Source organism: Equus przewalskii, chromosome 2, assembly GCF_037783145.1.
Source record: "Equus przewalskii isolate Varuska chromosome 2, EquPr2, whole genome shotgun sequence".
In the NCBI taxonomy this organism is placed as follows: domain Eukaryota; kingdom Metazoa; phylum Chordata; class Mammalia; order Perissodactyla; family Equidae; genus Equus; species Equus przewalskii.
The window spans coordinates 5,857,397-5,865,107 of record NC_091832.1 but is presented as its reverse complement, the minus strand read 5'-3'; positions in this window follow the sequence as shown (position 1 = coordinate 5,865,107).

The window sequence follows — 7,711 nt, the reverse complement described above, 5'->3', positions numbered from 1 at the left end:
GCCCACTTAGAGTAATGGTCATCTCCATGGCAACAGTGTTCTGTGGCGGGAACGGGCAGAGAGAACCAGGAACCCGGCGTTGGAGGCACAGTCTTGTGGCTTCAGGGCTTACCTAACATTCTTATGTGGCAGATGGGGATCACATCTCGCCCCAACTGACTCACACTCTTCAGATTTCCCTCCAAGAGCTGTAGCGAGGGCTTAGGAAGCGCGGAGCCACTCACTAAATTGCCGGGGGGAGGGGGGGAGGGGGGAGTGTGCTGATTGTTTTCTTTCATTAGATAATTTTCCACTGACTACTGAATCCCTGCCATGATTTTGGAGATTAGGAAAGTGAGTCAGAAAGCCCCTCTTCCCTTAGGGGGCTTGCAGTCTGGTTGGCCTGGAAAATGAGAACCAAGTGACTCCACGTGTAAATCAGTAGCATACAGATTCATTCATTCATTCATTCATTCATACATTCACCCACTATGTGCAGGGCCTTACTTCTAAACAAGGAGATTAAAAAATCAATATTGTGTGATAAGTATAACAGCAGTTTGAATAAAGTTCTGGATGAACAATGAGGGGGAACTAATTCTGCCTGGTGAGGTTAAGAAGACTTCTCAGAGGTGATGGCAATGTAGCTAGGTCTTGAAGGATGAGTAGGAGTCTGCCATGTAAAGAAGAATGGAAAGGTGACTCGAGTTGGAGATGACCCATTGAGGAGAGGCGAGTGACTCAGCATGGTGGAAACTAGCAGGGCTGAGTCTGGAAAAACAGAATTGGATCAATTTAGGGACAGCCTTAATACCTTTTTCAGGACTTTGACTTTTATCCTTCAGGGAGGCCAGTGTTTCCCAGAAGTGTGATCCACAGACACCTGCATGAGATTCACGTGAAGTGCTTTATTTAAAATCCCAGCTCACATCCGGGACCCTCTGCATGAGAATCTCTGAGGGTAAGAATATGCAGTTTTAATAAGCTTCTGTAGGTGGACTCTTTATTAAACTTCACTGAAGTTTGAAAACCACAGTATGTGGATGATGGGAGATCAAGTACTTTTTTAAGGTTCTCTGATCAAGAATTCAGTACTTATATCCCGAACTGGGGGTGTGCAATGCTGAAAGTTCATCAAGCTGTACATTTATGATTAGTGCACATTGCACACTTTATGCACGTTATACCATAATTTGTAGTTAAAAAAATTGGCTGGTATGGGGCCGGCCTGGTGGCATAGTGGTTAAGTTTGCGTGCTCTGCTTCAGTGGCCTGGGGTTCGCTGGTTCAGAGCCTGGGCGCAGACCTCCGCAAAGCTAGCTTCTCAAGCCATGCCGTGGCAGGAGGCCCACATATAAAATAGAGGAAGATGGGCACAGATGTTAGCTCAGGGCTAAACTTCTTCTTCAAAAAAAAATTGGCTGGTATAAAATTCTAACCACAGACTAGGATGATGGCCAGAGGGAGAGCAGAGGCAGATACAGGTTTTCCCAATCAACAAGTCTTATTGAACTCCTGTCCTTACTGTAGTCTTATACCAGCATTAAATTACTGAAACAAGGCCATTAGACCGAGGTGGCTTTTAATGCCTTAGCAACCTCTGTAAGGAACTCAAAACCTAAGCCTGTAATGCCTCAAGGTTAGGAAATGGAAACCAATCACAAACAGCCAACTAGGCTTTCCCAAATAAGGAAAATGCTTCAAGCTTGGCCAATCGAGTATCCTTGCTTTTCTTCGGCATCTCTAAAAAGTCTTTCCCTTCGCTCCCTCTGGAGCACTTCTAACTACTTGCCGTTTGGCACTGCCCGATTCAAACTGATTTTTGCACAAACTCTTAAAATTTTTAATATGCCTCAGTTTAACTTTTTTTTAAAAAAGATTGGCACCTGAGCTAACATCTGTTGCTAATCTTCTTTTTTTCTGCTTTTTCTCCCCAAATCCCCCCGGTACATAGTTGTATATTTTAGTTGTGGGTCCTTTCAGTTGTGTCATGTGGGATGCTGCCTCAGTGTGGCCTGATGGGCAGTGCCATGTCCGTGCCCAGGATCCGAACCAGTGAAACCCTGGGCAGCCAAAGCAGAGCCCTTGAACTTGACCACCCAGCCACGGGGCCGGCCCCCAGTTTAACTTTTAACACCAGAAATTTCAGTATTAAAGAGAAGAGTCTCTCTTTGAGTCATAAAGGAACAATGAAGTGTTAAATACCCCATGCTCACCAAATCAGGGCTTCCCAAAGCAAGTTCCTGGGACTACTGGTCCTCTTGAAAAAGGTCAGTGGTCAAACAAGTCTGACAAGCGTTTCATACTAGGGCGAGTGTTCTCAGCTGAGGCGATATCATCCCTCATGGGGTGAACACTGCTTCTTAGGGGGCATGGAAATAGTGCAATGGTTTGTGGCCTTCCAGAGCTCAGCTCTACCCAACGAAATCTTATCCCTTAGTATTTAAAGATTTTATTTTTTTTTTCCTTTTTCTCCCCAAAGCCCCCAGGTACATAGTTGTGTATTCTTATTTGTGGGTCCTTCTAGTTGTGGCATGTGGAACGCCACCTCAGCGTGGCTCGATGAGCGGTGCCATGTCTGCGCCCAGGATTCGAACCGATGAAACCCTGGGCGGCCTGCAGCGGAGCGCGCGAACTTAACCACTCAGCCACGGGGCTGGCCCCTATCCCTTAGTATTTAATTTCAGGGTCGAGGAGGAGAGGGGGCAGGGGCTGGGGGATGGAAAAGGCAGATTAGGAAAAAAAGTCTAAAAAGCAGAGACCTCTGGGGAGAGAGGGCGAATGAGGAAGAAAAGGCTGAGCACCACCAGAGCTTCCTCTTGGAGATTCACAGGGCGCATGAACGTATCAGAGAAGTTCTACGGTAAAAAACTTTAATTTCGTTAACTTGCGGTTTCCTAATTTTATTGGATCTCAGAACCCCTTTTTTCTATGATTCCTATTCCCATTTCACAGACATAGTCTCTCATGGAGCATATTTAGGGAAAGGCTGGACTCTATCAAAAATGGAATTTAGTGAAAGTAAGGAGTAAAGAGGGCTAGAATAATAACAGCAGCTACTATTTGCTGAGGCCGCTATTTCCTGAAGGTACAACTTGGATGTGTTGCTGACAAGTAGCACAGGTCACCAACTATTTTATGAAAACAAAGTTTAAATCAATTTATCTCACTTGTATGAAATGCTTGTTCTGTACCATTAAAATATTGCTAAAGAAAATGTACAAGTTGAAGAAAACAATCTAGGAATCTTCAGGACCAAAATTTTCTTGGATAATTCTTAGTTCAATAACTATTGAAACACAGCCGTAAAGTCAGTAGCAACCGATGATGTGGATTAAGGCTGCCCCAGCTAGAGAAGCCCAAGGTGACCTGGCCTACATGCCAAACTATACGACCCAGTGGACTTTTTTTATGGTATGAATTAGGACCGCCCCAGGGAGAGAAGCCCAGGGCATCCTCACCTGCATGCCGATCTATATGGCCAGATTCATATCTAAAGTTATATGACCGCACAATAACCAGACCCCATCTGCACTGAAATCATTTAATGACTTTTTACATCATCTTTTCTTTTCTCCAGTAAAAATAAGTCACGTACCCATGCCTTATAAAATTAGCCCTAACCCTCAACTCGGGGCAGCAGCAGGAGCTCTGACTGCCCATGGGTCCTGTCCCCACGCGGCAGCAGCAGGAGCTCTGACTGCCCATGGGCCCTGTCCCCACGCGGCAGCAGCAGGAGCTCTGACTGCCCGTGGGCCCTGTCCCCATGCGGCAGCAGCAGGAGCTCTGACTGCCCGTGGGCCCTGTCCCCATGCGGCAGCAGCAGGAGCTCTGACTGCCCGTGGGCCCTGTCCCCACGCACCAGCTCTGCCTGCCCATGGGTCCTGTCCCCATGCCAGCGGGGGCAGCAGCAGCTGCTCTGCCTGCCCATGGGCCCTGTCCCCATGCCAGCGGGGGCAGCAGAAGCAGCGGCAGCAGAAGCTCTGCCTGCCCATGGGTCCTGTCCCCATGCTATTCCACACTATTCTCTAAATAAAAGAGCACTACAGCCAGATCTTGAGAGTCTAAGAAATCTTTCTTTTGACCCTCGGCTCACCGACCCCGCATCACCGAGAGTGGCGTGTAAGAATATTTTGCCATTACAGAGCACGCAGGCACCCCTGGTAAGCTTGCCCCCTTGCTACTTATGTAATGGAGGGCAACATTTCTGTCTTGAAATCATTATTACACTTTTGCTGTGTCCTTCCTGCTAATTTGAGTTGAAAAGCAGACCTTTCCACAGGGCTGGAGGTAGACATGTGTGTTCTCTTACGCCTCAGAGAGAAGAGAGTTAAAATGTATTCGTTCATTCATTAACACATCTTCATTGAGGTCCTATTATGTGCCAGGCACATTTTGAATTAACACACCAAAGCAGAGCTAATATCCCATCTTGTCCCCAAACAGGATTTTCATACGCTCTAAAATGGAATCACGGAGTGCTCAGATAAAACGATAGCAAACCCTTCTTGAGTACCTCCTCTTTGCCAGGCAATTCAAATATCTCTAATCCTTACGACAATTGTACAGGGTACATATTCTTCCCATTTTATAGATAGGGAGTAGCAGACACTGTTGATGTCTACCCAAAAGGCAACTGCCTATTCCTCTTTGCTAACAGAACCTCTGTTTGTTTAGGTATCTGGCAGACAGTCTTTGATCTCTACATCATATTTGCCCGCTTCCTTCTCATGACATTTTAATTTGCATGTAGGATTTGATTTTCAGCCATAAATACTTAGGCACATTAATGGTTTCTCCAGTTACACAAATACATATCTAGGTAAGATGTCCTTATCCTTGCGTCCATGTCTTTGTGGATGTCCTTCCACTTTCCTCTGCCAGTTCACGTTGTCTTACAGAATCAGGGGCAAAGTACGTATGCCAGAAAACTTTCCTGTAGTAACCCACCTGTCTTCTGTTTTTCTTGTAATTAGAGTGTTTAAAGAGTTTGCCAGACATTCATTTGTATTTCCTATGGGCTCGTAAATTGCCATTTTACAGGAAATAATTGAGAGGAGATTGGAAGAACGCTGCTTTCTTTATGTATCATCTCCTGGTTCGGTGTTCCATCCAGTCTCAGCGGGGACTGGCCAACTCACTGACCAGTGAGAGTGAACGGGAGTAGTGGCTTCAATTCTTTTCTCAGCTTTAACATACACAGTGAACTTAAGCAGGTAACTTCATCTGCCACCGTGAATCTCTACAGCCACCCTAAGAGTTTGGAGAATACACTTTTTGGCATGTTATTTTATTTTAAAAGCATATGAAGGACACTGAAATTAATAAATTTAAGTTCTTAGGAATGTAATGGGAAGGGGGACTCTATTTATTAAGTACTACTGTGTGTCAGACACTATGATATAGTGGAAAAAGTCACATAGCTTTGGGCAGAAATAAACGGAGTTCACCTTTTTTTCTAGCTGTGACCTTAGACAAGTTATTTAGCCTGTGAGTTTCATTCATTTATTTATTTATTAAATCTGTAATTAGGATTAATTATAACCTATTAGAGTTGACATAAGACAAGATAATGTGCGGAAAATACCTAGCCCAGTGCCCTGTACCTCAGTGAGCATTCTGTGATGTCAGTTCTGTTACTCACCCCCTTTTCTGGCCCTCCTTAACCCTCACAGAACTCATGTTTCTGTGATGCCAGTCTCTGCTCCTTCCCCTCCACTTGAGTGGATGATTTATTCAGTCATCTAAATTCCAACTGACTTTGATGATTTAGGACAGGAACTGAAGAAATCATAACTGGCAGAAACGTGAGCCTCTTTGACAACGCATCAGGACATGTCATGGCATGAAACGAGTAGGACGGTGACTGCTCACTGGTGGCACAGTGGCCCGGGCCACTGAGGAACAGCACAGACACCGGGCAGTCTTCCTCCTTTTCCAAACTGACCCTTCAGCTTGGTGCCTGATTCTGGCCAGTTGAATCCTAGCTAGGGCAACCAACTCATCCTGGTTGCCCCCGAATTCCCTGGTTGTAGCACTGAAAGTCCAGCGTTGCCAGAACCCTGTGGGTCCAAGGCAAATCAGAACGGTTGTCACCATATTTGTAGGAGTCTGAGCTGTGCCTGTGGCCTCCAGCCGCTGCCGGCATGCTGCAGTATAAGAATCACTGGCTTTGGAGCCAGGCATACCTGGGGCCAGCTTCTGGCTCATTCCACTCCTAGCTATGAATCTTGTAAAGGTTCCTTAAACCTCAGTTTCTCTATGTGTAAAACTTCATCCTATTCATTCCTGAATTTGTAATGGACTTCATATTATTACTAAATTAAATGACAGGACAGTGCTTGCAATGTTGTAGGCCCTCAATGAATGTTCTTTCCTTCCTGACTTCTTTGTACTTAAGACTTTCATTGTCCCCTGGGGTACCAAGTCTCTAAAAATCTCTGAACCGTAAGTTTCAGGGAAGGGAGGTGGCCATCGGGCAGCAGGGGGCACTATTCCTCTCTTTCTAACCCCTTCTCTGAGCCCCCCCATCCTCACACCAAAATGATAAAGCTTCAGTAAACCACTGATCAAAGATGGCTAAACTCTAAACCCACTCTTGGTTTTAACTTATCTAAATGTGTCCCACATGCCTGCAATAATGTTCAGGGTGTATCTGGACCGTTTTAAATCCTGTATGTTTAATTTATAATCCTTCTCACTCCAGGAGGTTTATGATGTGCCAGGGGGTCAAATGTTTATTCTTAGAATTATTTAACCCCAATCAACTAATTATTCTGATGAAGTGTATACTTTTTTCTTTTTGCTTGACCAGATTGGAAACAATGACAGGCATTCAACTGAGATTTATTTGTAAAACTCTGACAGATTGGGAATTACGGAGTTCCTTAAACTGTCTCTTAAAATAAATATTTCTGATTTAACTGGCAAGTTAAAGGGGAAGAAGCAACAATCTCCAAACTCATTAAACTAAGTCAGTCTAACCCTGTTTAAAGAAAATGTCGTGGGAGGTAATAATCTCTATGTGCTTAGAGGAAAACTTTGTAACAAACCTTCATGCCTTTTTTTGTTCAAGGAATTACTTGTGCAAAGCAACATTAGTGCTCCTTGTGGTAGTAACAGTTTACCTGGGGTGGTTCCGGGGGAGAAGGGCGTAAATCAAATAATTTTTAATTAAATTTCCGGAGGTCTTAACACTATTAAATGTCCAAAGGACTTCATTTATCAAGGAGCATGTAAATAATCGACCTGTGCCCTCTGGTTGGGATCTTAGGAGAATATGATGGATTATGTCACAGGAATGGGGTAACCTTAGTATATAATGACACCTTTCTTTCTTTTCTAATTTACACAGCATTTTACTGGTGATTTATACCTAACAAGATAAACGTGAAAATATTCCCATAAAAATAACATCGATACATTTGAAGATTCAAAAATGCAAACTAGAGTTTTATTAGACACTCCTGGCTAACATACTCTAGTCGTCAGATAAATATTTCCAATTCTAAAGCATGAGATGGTGTTTTGATTCCATTAGAAAGGCCCTAAATGACAAAGAACACGTTCAAGTTGGAGAACGTGATCTAACCGATGCGAGGGAGGGATGTACGAAAGTGGGGTGCTCCCGGCGACGATGGGGCAACAGCTTGGGTTTGAGCGGCTGTGGAAAACCTGGTCTTTGGAGTGGAAGCAGGACTGAGCAGACAAATCTCTCACTGAGTGCTGTCCAA